Source organism: Mastigoproctus giganteus, chromosome 3 (assembly GCF_048544385.1).
Source record: "Mastigoproctus giganteus isolate SK-2022 chromosome 3, ASM4854438v1, whole genome shotgun sequence".
NCBI classification, from domain to species: Eukaryota; Metazoa; Arthropoda; class Arachnida; order Uropygi; family Thelyphonidae; genus Mastigoproctus; species Mastigoproctus giganteus.
The window spans coordinates 194,039,129-194,053,072 of record NC_143577.1 but is presented as its reverse complement, the minus strand read 5'-3'; the positions used below and the strand labels follow the sequence as shown (position 1 = coordinate 194,053,072).

Sequence of the window (13,944 nt, the reverse complement as noted above, 5' to 3'; positions counted from 1 at the left end):
TCTCTCTCTCTCTCAATGTGGTTACCTATATGTGATGAGAAGACATCCCAGTGATGCTGCTGGCATTCCAGACCAGCATCACTGAAATGTTTCCACAAGTCATAGTGCAGCCATGCACTATGACCTGTGGAAACTTGAAAATGGGGGGGTCCTATTAGGTGAGGGGGCTCAGAACTAATATGCCACTTCAGCCCCTGCTTCAACTAGACAGGAGATCCTGGACTAGCCCTACTGGGATTAATCAGTGGGCTATTCTTACTGCCAGACTAAGCTGTGTTTAAACAGATCCCCTTTGTGGTCCAGCTTCTAATGTGCTATTAAAAATCAATATTAACAAAAAGGCCTTGTGTATTAGGAATACAGCTTAGTCTAATAAGCATATATATAATCTAATATATAAACATATATATAATCTAATAAGCATACTGAAACATTGTAACTACTGATGAAACATAAAAATATAAAATAAGACATTATTAAAAGAACAATATATGGAAACTTTATAAAGAATAGAAGCTAAGACAGAAATAAAATATACAGATAAATGCTAAAATTGATAAAAAGTACTAAAAGTGATAAAAAAAATATAGATATATATATAAAAATATACACTAAGAAGCTTTTGGAGTGATGTGTTCCTTTATCAACTTGGAAAACAAGTCGTATAACAAAACATTATATTTTGAAGTTGTACAAATCCACTACAACAGACCAATGCAGACTGCAAACAGCAAAGGGAAAAAAATGGGAGGGAGGGAGGGGAAGAGAGAGAGAGAGAGAGAGAGAGAGAGAGAAAGGGGTGGTCACAACATCAGCTGTCAAACTCTGCAGAAGTAGGATGATGTACATTTGCCACTTTATAAGCTTGCATCTCTCATCAGGTAAAATAACCACTTCCATAATGTTGTGTAAGCAGATTCCTTGATTGCAGTTAATGTTGGAACCAGCCACAGCGATGTAGAGTGGCCGACCGGGCTAGCCGGGTGGGTAAAGTGCCTGTCTGGCAACCCAAAGGTCATGGGTTCGATTCCCGCCTCGGGCTTGGATCAAAGTACTGCAAAAACCTTGGGAGGTGCATTATGGCCACAGAAGCCTATGCGCCAACAACTACAAAAAAAAAAAAAAAAAAAAGATGTAGAGCGATGAAGAATCATGTGTGGTCCAAAATTTCAACATTGGAATGTGGGTTATAGTTAATATGTTGCTTTAACAGTAATGCTCAACAACAGCAGAGCAGGTGAAGTTAGCCTGACGAATAGCCCACTCGTGCTCTGAGATGTGATTGCAAAGCCTGCAATCTGACTTGCCAATACAACACACCCTTCAAACTAGGTATGTGATCCAATAAACAGAATCTACACATTGCAGCTAGGGAATGGCAGATTTATATCAGGAAGCCATTGACTGCAGCTTCCTGCCAGGGAGCTGCCACAACCAATATGGTAGTGTTGCAATGCAATGGGGTGCCAGCTTCCCCAGTTCTGTGGTTTTCCAAAAATGCACAAACTGGGTATTCCTTTGTGTCTGACTTATTGCTGTTGTTGGCACCCTGACATATAAGCTTTCTAAGCATATTGCTTGGTTGCTCTCACTGCTTATTGGTAAAGCAAACTATATTGTCAATAGCAGAAAATGTTCATTTCCTGCAGATCATTAAGGGTTTTAATATCCTGGAGTCATCTCCAGGATATTAAAGGTCATGGTTTTCTTTAATATGGTCTCTCTGTTTATACCTATTCCAATACAATCAGTGATTGCTTTTGCCAGGCAACTGTTGGACAGGGATTCAACACTGAAACACAGGACTTCTCTCTGAAAATGATATTTGTAATGCCTTAAATATTTTTTTTATCTGGTTGCACATTCATGTTTGGTGATTCCTTGTACCAGCAGATTCAGGATATAGTTGTGCATACTCCAGTCAGTGCTTCCATAGCTAATATTACCATGCAGGCCTTGGAGAAAAACATATTTTTGAATCTGTCAGTGCCAATTAAGCTCTGGTATATACGAACAAGGAATTGAGATACTGGAGAAGCAAATATTGAATATCTGCTTCTCCAATATCTCAATTCCTTGTCCTCTTATATCTCTTTTACTGTGTAGTTAGAGGTGGATCATGTCTCTTCTCTTTCTAGATGCCATAGTTCAGCATGTGGTTTCCTGTTTAGTGACCTCAGTATATAGAAAACCAATGTGCCAAGGACAGGTAAACAGTTGTAAGTCAGCACATTGCCCTAAAACATCTGCATAGCACAGCACAAACTTTATTTAGTTGAGCATGGTCCCACTCTGAGTCTGCTGTTGGAAGGGATGCCAAGACCTCACATATCAGAGCGTATATGTCTAGGTGCAGATATCCATGTTTTGGATCCTCATTTAGATCATAATAATGAGTTCATTGCTACTGCCTCCGTAGCCGAGTGGGCAGGAGCGGGAGTGCAGTAGCACACGCTCTTTGAGTAGACCGGGGTTCAAGCCCCTGACTGCTGAATACGGTTGATCTGCCAACCCGCACTGGACCAGCGTGGCAGATTATGGTCCATTTCCCTCAGCATGAATTGTTGAGGAGGCTTCCATCCTGAAGTGGGTTGATAATGGCTGCACTTTACTTTTTTTTTTATATTATTATTATTAACCATATGGTGCAAGGAAGCCTGAGGCTTATGCTGCACCAGCCAACAAAAAAAATTCTGAATTACCCCAAGAGAGAGAGTCAGAAGTAGAAGGGAATCACCAAGAAAGAGAACAATGATGATATCCAGCTCAGGACCCTGGGTATGCCAAGCCCCATACTCACCAGATGTGAGCCCCTGGTGTTCCCCACTATATGGGCATTTCTGCACGCCTTGCTAGGATATTGCGACACTGCCATATTAGTTGTGTGCAGCTCCCGCAGGAAGTTGCAGTCAGTGGTTTCCAGTGTTAAATCTGTTGTTCCCTTGCTGCAACATGCAGATTCTGTTTATCAGATCACATGTCCAGGTTGTGGGCTGTATTATATTTGAAAATCAGATTTTAGGCTTTGCACTTTCACTTCAGAACATGAGGGGGGCTATTCATCAGGCCAACTTCTCTCGCTCTGTTGCTGCTGATTTTAACCCACATTCCAATGTTGAAATTTTGGACTGTGCACATAATTCTCATCATTGTTCTTTAGAGCTATGATGGATTTCAATATTAATCACAATCATGGAACCTGCATATACCGTATTATGGAAGTAGTTATTTTACATAATGAGAGATAGTGAGCTCATAACATGACAAATGTGCATTGTCCTACTTGTGCAGAATCTGACAGCTGATGTATTGTCCCTTCCCCTTTACTCTGTTTCTTATAGTGTTTCCCCCCCTTACTCATTCACAATCTGCATTGGTCTGTTGGGCATGTGTATACATATGTCCCTCTGCAAAATGTAATGATATATCATACTACTTGTCTTCAGAATTGATAAAGGAGCACATCACTCCAAAAGCTTCTTAGTGTATATTTGTTTTTATCACTTTTAGTACTTTTATTACTTTTATTTGTCTGGATATTTTATTTCTAGCTGTCTTGGCTTCTATTCTTTATAACAAAATACTTTTCATAAAGCTTTATTTTATATTTTTACATTTTATTGGTTACATTAGCATTAGTAGAGGCATATGATGCAAGAAAGCAAGCTTAGTGCAGCATCAGCCAGAAAAAAAAAAAAAAAAAAAAAACCGCTCCCATTTCACCCCTTCGTTCGTTCCAAATACCTGTCCAGCTCAGCCTTAAATTTATTTAGGCTACCAACTTTCACAACAAAGGATAGAAGTCTGTTCCACCAACCAACTACCTACTGGCTAAAGGCAAACTTCCGCACATGTCTTTCCTCAATTTGAATTTATGCCCTCTCAGGTGATCATTCTGAGCAAGAGGAACAATCCCATTAGCATTGAGCATGCTCAAACCATTCAAGGCTTTATACACCTCTTTCAGATCATCACGCAGGTGCCTAGTCTCCTGTAATTTGCAAAATTTAAGCCTTTCTTCATAAGAGCAATCTTTGTTCCATTCACTAATCTTGTTGCCCTTCTCTGTACTCATTACAACAGCTCTACATCCTTCTTAAAATGAGGCCTCCAGACCTGTATACAGTACTCAAGGTATGGCCTGACCATTTCTTTATACAAGGGGATAATCACCTCCTTATCCCTGCTAGAAAAATTCCTGTATATCTTTGACAAGACACTATGAGCTACTCTTGCAGACCGTCTGCACTGCTCAGAAAACTTCATATCTGCCTGCACAATTACCCCCAGGTCCTTTTCGTTCTCTACCACTGTCAGTGTAGTACCACAGAGTTGATACATCACTCTGGGGTTACCGCTTCCCATATGTAGTACTTTACATTTGTCAATGTTAAACTTCATTTGTCACCTCTCAGCCCATCTGCTCAACTTTTCTAGATCCTGTTGCAGCAGCGTACTGTCATTAGTGTCCTTAACAACCCTGCCAACCTTCGTATCATCTGCAAAGTTGGATATTAAGCTTGATATACCATCATCAATATCATTTATAAATACAGAAAACAACAATGGACCCAACACTGAACCCTGAGGGACTCCACTAATAACATTAGTCCATGAAGAGCAGTGTCCATTGATTATCTCTCTCTCTGTCTTCTCCCACTCAACCATCCCTTTATCCATAGCAGCAATTTGCCTCCAATGTCACACTGCTCCAACTTGTTCAGCAGTCTTCCATGTGCAACAGTATCAAAAGCCTTTCTAAGATTCAAATATATGATATCAAAGTTATTCTCTGCATCCAGTTCCTTTCTAACCACATCATAGTATCCAATAAATTTGGTCAGGCAAGACTTTCCTTAACAAAACCATGCTGTGCCCGAGTTATAACTGAAGTCTTGTCTAGATGATCTTGCAGTGCTTTTTTAACCAGTGCCTCCATTAATTTTCCTGGACCATAAGTTAAACTAACAGGTCTATAATTACTTGTGTCGCTCTTTGAACCTCCTTTGTGAATTGGGGTCACATTTGCACATCTGTAATCCATGGGTACCTCCCCCGAGTGCAAAGAAGCTCTCATAATTATGGCTAAGGGTTTGCTTACTTCCTTTGCTGCCTCCTTTAATATAACTGGATAGATCTCATCTACCCCGGGTGCCTTTTTTATGTTCAACAATTTCTCCTCCACTTTCCTCTCAGTTATTACAAAATCATCTAGCTCACTGCCAGAGTTTAACTCTTTTTTTTTTTTTTTTCTTTCTTTGGTAGTTATTGGTACATCGGCTTCTGTGGCCATAATGTACCTCCCAAGGGTTTTTTTTTTGCAGTACTTTCATCCAAGCCCGAGGCAGGATTCGAACCCGTGACCTTTGGGTTGCCAGGCAGACGCTTTACCCACCCGGCTAGCCCGGCCGGCCCTCACTATCAGAGTTTAACTCACCTCTGGCATTCCCCTCCCTGAATAACTCCTCATGTGTGAATGTAGATGCAGAATACTCATTTAGTTTGTTAGCCACCTGAGCAGGATCATCAACAGTTGAACCATCAATATCCAGTGGACCAATCTGATTCATCCCTTTCCTTCTAGAGTTTACATTGGTAAAGAACTGTTTGTTGTTTTTCTTTGCATCCTTTGCCAAGGATTTCTCATAATCTGCCTTTGCCTGCCTAATCTCCTTTGTGACTTGGTTACAGACCAGCTTATATCTATCATAGGCTTCCATGTCACACATTAATTTATATGTATCCCACGCATTTTTCTTCTCTGCCATATGTCTCATTAGTTCATCTGACATCCATTTAGGCCTAAACCTTGAACAATATTTCTTAGTTGGTATGTAAAGCCTAGTAGCTTCCAAGATGAATTCTTTGAATATGCTTCCCATTTTGAATTTGCTATTGGTAACATCATCAGCTGGTCCCACCATATATAATTTAAATACTGTCTCAGACCACCGTAGTTGCCTTTACGAAAGCAAAAACCCTTCCTTTACCCCTGATGATGGTTACCTCTTTGAGTAAATCCCACTTCAGCACACTGTGATCACTGCCACCTAGTGGTTCCTTTATCTGTAGATTCTTAATGCATGAAGAATCACTACTGATAATCAGATCCAGAGTTACAAGATTTGTTTTAGTATTAAAAATCAAATCAAAATCGATCCCTTTGGTCCTTGGACAGAGTCAAGACTTACTGGAAATACAGGTATGATGATCTAAGAGAACTTGCTATACCATTCTTTTAATTAGCACAGCCACTCTCCGATTAACGTAAGGGTTGCGTTCCACAGAGCTGTAAGTCGAATTTTATGTAAGTCGGAATTTCCCTAAATGCTTATGCAGCAGCACTCATAACTATGTACGCTGAATTTGATTGAAGCAAAAAAGAAATGTTCATTGAACATGTAAATAGAAGTATTTATTCAATTTTTTTTATCTCATGCACAGGAAAAATGACAAAAGTGTACAAAATTACAAAATGTTGAAATTATAATATATTATGATGTTTTCACGATACCTCTATTTATTCCTATGGGTTGTAAAATACGTTTCCACAATTTTTTTAAATTTGCACTGGCCTGCAAAAACTTAAGTAGAGTTGAATTTCCATAAGTCGAGTATTAGTAAGCCTGGGAGTGGCTGTATTTTCTAGTTGGTTGGTAAGCATCCTCTTGTACAGTTCATGGTGAGTGAGGTATGTAGTAGGGCTTACAATACCGGTATACTGGTCATTTTTTTCCGGTATTGATATAAAAAATACCAGTTTTTCAGTACTAATTTTTAAAAAATAATAATTGTTTAAAATTTAATCACATAAAGGTTATAAAATCACCTTTATGTGATTATGACGTCCTACTAGCAAATGTTCAATAAATCATCGATAGGACACCATGCAACATTGCAACCTGTCCACAATTCTCGGACAACTTCATGTCGGACTGTATCGTAATTCCTAAGTCCCGTTCCTCCACTACTGACTTTAGTTCAACTCCACCAAGTGTATAATTTGTTTTCGGGTTGCTGTTCCTCAGGTGTAAGACCTTGCATTTTGCTGAATTAAAGCATAGCTGCCACTTTTCTGACCATCCCGGAAGTCGATCTAGATTACTCTGAAGAAGCTCTGCTTCGCGCCGATCATTAACTACTCTACTGATCTTTACATCATCTGCAAGTTTACACCTCACGCCCTCCATCCCTTCATAGATGTCATTTTAGATAATCAGAAACAACAGTGGTCCAAATACTGATCCTTGGGGAACCCCACTACTTTAACCCAATCTGAGGAATAACCATTTATCGAAACCTTCTGCCTTGTGCCCTCAAGCCATTGTGCTTTCCATCTAAGGATTTTCCCTCTGATTCCAGCCTCCAACTTATAAAGTAACCACTCATGCGGGACTGAGTCAAATGCTTTGCTGAAATCCAAATAAACAGTTTCGAAATTATTCCCTAAATCCAGCTCAAGAGTGACCTGTTAAAATGGCTAACCAGATTTGTTAAACATGATTTTCCCTTTACAGAACCATGTTGTGTATCCTATAGAATTCCATTTCCATATAAATGATCCCGAATTCCACCCATGATCATTGCCTCCATGATTTTCCCTACTACTGAAGTTAGACTGGCCGGTCGGTAATTTCCCATTACACTCCTAGAACCGCCTTTGTTTCAATTTACACCAATCCAACGGAATCTCTCCTGTCCAGTGATGCTCCCATAACTAGCCTTGATGGTTCAATGCACTCACTTGCCGCCTCCTTTAAGATTATAGGATACAGGTGACCCCCGCTTAACGCTGATCATTCGTTCCCGAAAAACAGAGCGCTAAGTGAATCCGCGCTAAGCGAGCGCCGCTTTCCCATAAGGTAACATACGTATTTATGAGCTGCGGTCAGTGCCATAGGATATTTCCTAATGAATAATGAACAGTAATGAAAAGATGCACAAATGTTGGTCAAAATATTTAATATTCAAATATTTGCACATATAAAATATTCTGCATTGCATACGTATAATTATGTGGTAACTACTTGCGTATCAAAAGTAAATTTAAAATTCCAATTAAAATAATGAATTTAATTTAATTGATGAATTTAATCATGAAAAATGTGTGCATTTTGAGTTGAACTTTGGCCCTTTTCCAAATAAACTAAAAGGGGTATTAATTTTAAATCCCCCGCAGCGTTAAAACCAACAATAAAGTCAACCGATCCTTCACCGCTTTGAAACCTGGCATGTTTTTTTCTTCTTTCAATATAAAACTTCTTTTAGGCATTCGTTTCCACAAAAGTCCTGCTTCAGCTATGTTAAAAACTTGTTGAGAAGTATAACACATAATACCCCTCTTCAATAATTTTAACAAAAGTTCTTTTTTGAACGTTTCGGCTCCTTGATCTGCACTTGCGGCTTCTCCCTGGATTTTAAATCTATTCAACCAGCCCTTACCAGTTTTAAATGGTTCCACATTTTTTTTTTTTTTTGGCGAGTTTTCTTCAGATCATCATATTGGCTAATCTCTTTCTCTCTCTTTTTAATATTTAACTTAACTGAATTCTGCATTGGAATATTATCTTCAATAAAATTAAAGTCTTTCCATTTCAATCCTAATAGCCGGCCTAGTCCTAGTTGCTTGCAGTGGAACAGCTATCTTTCCCGCTGCAAAAATTAATTCTTTATTTTTTTATAATTGTTCTTACAGTTAAAGTTGCAAGTCCTAAATTATGGCACACATCCGTTTGTCGTTGACCGGAATCGATTCGCTTCAAAATGTCTAATTTACTTTTCAAATTCAGTCTTTTTCTTACATTTATAGTCTTCGTACTGTGCCCAGACGTTGTTGCTTTTTCATTCCTATCAGTCATTATTAGCTCTTCGAAAATGTAACTGCGTTGGTTGAATTAATTACGATACAATGTTCAAGTAAACTTTCCGTTACGCACGATGTCTAATACTCTACTGAGTGATGACTAGACTTCGGATAAATGCATATAACGCAAATATTACAAGCAATATACTTGATCATTTTTTAAAATGTTGATCGCGGAACTACGTTACAAGTCACTGTACTGAAACTAAATTAGCGTGCGAGAAAATTTTACTGAGCGTGGGAAAATTTCTCAACTCGGCATGGGAAACGTTTTAATGCTGTTTTGCTATTCATTTTCAAGCTATCGACTCCATCAAATGAAACGATTTCGTTAATATGTCAAAAATTTAATCTGTAAAAGAGCGTTATAGTGATCTGTGACAGCGTTATAGTCAGATACGGGTTATAATATAAGAACAGCGTTATAGCGAATCAGCGTACAGCGAACCGCGTTATAACGGGGGCCTGCTGTATATGCCATCAACCACAGGAGCCTTACTCGCCTGTAGGAGTGAAAGTTCTCATTAAATAATCATTTGAAATTTCAACATCATTAATTGCATTTTTTTCAACTTCACTTCCATAATATCTCATTGACACAAAGGTTTTTTTTAATGTAAATATCGATGCAAAGTAACTGTAGAGTTTATCTGCAACTTTAGCTATGTTATCTAATACTATCCTACATCTGTTACATGCCGACCGGGCTAGCCGGGTGGGTAAAGTGCCTGCCTGGCAACCCAAAGGTCACGGGTTCGAATCCCGCCTCAGGCATGGATCAGAGTACTGCAAAAACTTTGGGAGGTGCATTATAGCCGCAGAAGCCGATGTGCCAATAACTAACAAAAAAAAAAAAAGAAAAAAAGTCCATTACATAAGGGTCCAATTTGATTTGTCCTCCTGTTCTTTGCATTTATATATGTGAAGAATTCCTTTTCCCCACTCTTTGCTCTCTTCTTTATTCCTTTTCCCCACTCTTTGCTCTCTCCCAGACTCAGTAAAGATACTATGGTGAAAATTATACTTCGCTTAATAAAACGTCTTTCTCCTTCAGAAAATGACAAATATAATTCAATGATGGAAGACCAACATGGAACAGAACATCAGTGTTCCGTAAATTCTTTCCAAAATAAGAAATTGCCTGACTCCAATGAGATTTTAAAAGATGAACTTTAGTCGGAAATTAATGAAATACTTTTAACTATTTTTGCTAAAAACGTTCAAAGCCTAGAAAGTATGGACTGAGATCGTCTACGATTATCTCAGTACAATAGTACCAGAATAGAATCTGAAAGTGCATTTTCTGCCACTAATCAAATACTGTATGTACCAAAATTAGATCCATTTTAAATGATCATACTATTGATTGCTTATATTTCTTAAGAGCTCACTTTATTCGGACAGGTAGTGTGGATGCTTAAACATAACTAAACTTTGCAGTAACAATATATTTTTTTTTTTGTTTTTAGAATAACAACTTAGTTGCTAATACTCCTAAAAGATGACATTTTAATGATTTTTTTCAGAGTATTTATTATTGCAATAAAAGTTTATTTAAAACATGGATAATTCAAGTAATTACAGTAATTGTTTTTTTCCTTACTTTATTGCACCTGATTGTCATCAAAATTTATTAAATAAAACGTTTGTTTTTGGAATACCGATATTAATAGTGTGTTTAAGGTCTAATGGCATCAAGGGTTTCCCCATCTCTGCACTGGTATTAATACCGGTATCCCGGTTTCATAAATTAAAAATACTGGTATTAAGATTTTGACCGGTATTGTAAGCCTTAGTATGTAGTGCATATGAAACCTCCTTTTTACTCATATGATCAATTTAAATCATTCTTCTTCTGGGACCACAGCATGCTCCTGCCTAACTGATCAAACAATAATTATTATTCTCATTATAATGAGAACACCTCTGCCAAAAGACAGAACTGAGAATGTCATCAGTGACACCACCTTCCAGATTCTCCACTCCTCAGCAATGCAGGCAATTGAGAAAATGTCACCCTTCTAATGCAAAAAGGATTGGAGAGTCACTCCCAGAGTCTCACAAAACTGCATTCTGTAGCTATTTTAGTTGTAACCGTGTCACAAACATACTCAGAAAATTTTGAAAGTCACATTTCCACATTCTTCCCCCCCATAAAACTCCAATTCATCACGTAGTGTAATGTCATACTGAGATTTTCATGTTTCTGAGAAAGAAATCTGCTTAGAACTTAAAGACAAATGTGTGATAGTTGTCATCAAATATCTGTATAAGGATGAGAATTGCATTCCCACTCATTCTCTTCCATAATACTACACAGCCTCCAAGTTCCATCAAGGTAGATATTGATGGAACTTGGAGACTATGTGGTGTTATGGATGAGAACGAGTAGGAATGACCGGGGGTTTGAGCCCGTGACCACCAAATATGGAGGATGCAGAAAGGTCAGGGAATGACCACCGCATATCCCCGGAGCAATATGGCCTTAGTTGCTAATGCTTCTAAAAACCAAATAACAAATAACAATGAGTAGGAATGAGAAAAGCACTTAAGACACCCTAACTGTCCATTGGAGTGTTTTAAGTGCCAAAAGTATGGCCCTCAAAATACCTCGTGTGGCTCCCTTGCCTGTGTTTGATGTGGTGCCAAAGAACATGACAGCAAGAATGTTCAGCACCAAAGGCAATTTGTACAAATTGACAAAGATAGTGCCTTGCATACTTTTGAGTATGCTAGCAGTGAAAGGGAGAGAAAGAAGTTCAGAAACAGAACCGAACATTTCCTATCAAGAAGCCAGGAAACATATTCAACCAGTAAATAATGGTAAGTGCCACACACCCAGAAAGTTTCTGAGAAGTGAGCCATTGGAACACAACCAGAAATGACTGTACCACCATCAGAGTTATTTCCTCTTGCATGCCATTTACTGAGTTTATCAAAACCAGCACAAAAGAGCCAATCAGCTTCCACACCTATATCAATATCCTGCTGCACCACTCTATCAAAGTGAATGGCAAGCAGTTAAAACTACCCCATCTGAACCACAAGAACAAATGGACATAGAGATGAAGGTGGTGACAGATGACTTGGTCTTGTAACTTTTTGCTAAGGATAAACCCAAGTCTGAGAAAACCAAGCCCTTAGCCCTTTGGAAATCCACAAACAGATCCAGAGAAGGGCAACAAGATTGGTGAGAGGAACAAAGGGATTCTCTTACCAGAAGAGGCCTAAATTCTGTAAGTTGCAGCATCTGGAGACTAGGCACCTGTGAGGTGATCTGATTGAGGTGTTACAAGTCTTTGAATGGTTTGAGCAGGCTCAATGCTGATGGGATACTTCTGCTTGTTCATATTAAGAACCCGAGGGGGCATAGATTCAAATTGAGGAAAGACAGTTATAGAATAGATATGCAGATGTTTGCCTTTAGCCAGCAGGTAGCTTGATTGCTGGAACAGACTTCCATCTGTTGTTGTTGAAGTTGATAGTTAAATAAATTTAAGGTTGAACTAGACAAACATTTGAAGTGACCAGATGGGTGAAATGGTGAGGTTTTTATTTTTTTATTTTTTCGTTGAAGCTCTATAAGCTTGCTTTCTTGCATCTAATGCCTCAACTAATGCTAAATCTAAATAATGGCCACATTCAGATTCTTACAGCAAAATTTCAGCCATGGATTCCATTGAAATAATTATGGTATCATGGTTTTCCTGTGTAAGCATGAGCCAACTTTCTTTTGCTTACAGGAGATGTATTTAAAGGCAAATGAAGGCCTTTCCTTGCATAACTAGACAATTACCTGCAATACAGAATTGGAGATGAATTGGAGAGTGACTACTCATTGAGGAGTCACTCTCCTTGTGAGTAACTGTGGCCCTTTTCAGCCTATGTTGCTTACTATGAACAATAGAGGTGGTAGCAGTTTGTATTACAGCGGGATTCCTTGTAATTATTTGCCACTTGGGAATAACATCCCCCAGACAGGCCTTGATGATCTGATTAAGTTGCCTCTTCTCTTTTTTACTATTAAGTAATTTTAATGGACACTATACTCATCCAAGTTTCTTGCGACGACCAACTAACTGAATAAAATAAATTTATTAAAATAAATAAATGATATATACATAAGATAAAACAGAGATAAAATAAGATAAAAGCATTAAAATACATAGAAGCTTTCGAGACGAAGTGCCTCCTCGTCAGCTAGTCAGTGAACGGTGTACTTCAGTATATAGTGATGGTTACAATAGCAAAAATCAGCTTGGCATGATCATATATCATGAGTCTGGTGTCGGTAGAACAAAATTACGTACACGCGATGACTGCCAGCGCTCATCGTACTGCAATATGGTACAGTCTATAATAGGGTGTAAGTGCACTCCCCTCGTGCGATTCATAGTACTATTATTGGTAGCTATGTGCAGTGCTTCAAGCCATGAGTGCTGGCAGTAGTCACATGAATAGTCTGATTTTAATATCCTGTCAGGGATCAAGATTGTTCTGCTCAACCCAATAATGCTCAGCTACTACGGAGCGTTCAAAATTAGCAGTTCGCAGAGCCACTAATTTTGAATGCTCCACTTCTGTTCCTGTACAGCAGGCTCTTGTCTGTGCGAGACATCTTTTGAGCAGACATCTTATGTATATATCATTTATTTATTTTAACCGATTAGTCGGTCGTCGCAAGAAACTTGGATGATATGCAACTCGACGTGCAAGTCCTGTTTTCTAAGGACATTATGCTCTGTGGGATAGTGTAGACCAGTGTTTCTCAACTTGTGTGCCACGAGTATGCTTCAGGTGTGCCGTGGAAAATGCAAATAAAAAAAAATAAATCCAAGTTTTACAATAAAAATTAATTGAAATAAAAAATTTGTTTATTTACGCTGCACCGATCCCAGCCCCTTCCAGCAGTCAGTTATTAGATTAGTAAAAATCTTTCATTAAAATCTGTGGATTACTTGCTATGCTTTTTTTACACACAATCTATTTTGAAGAGCAGTTTACAGATTGAAATAAGACATCTGCATCATAAGGCAAGTTTTTTTTAGACTTTTGTTGTATATAGTCTGACCTGCTTATTC

The 13,944-nt window shown here is 38.4% G+C and overlaps 1 protein-coding gene across 1 annotated transcript in view; it reads left to right on the top strand.

The window, feature by feature from the left end:
- Pez (protein tyrosine phosphatase non-receptor pez) overlaps positions 1–13,944 on the top strand; it is a 297,962-nt gene that overhangs the window by 34,709 nt on the left and 249,309 nt on the right. The gene's annotated exons all lie outside the window — the stretch shown is intronic.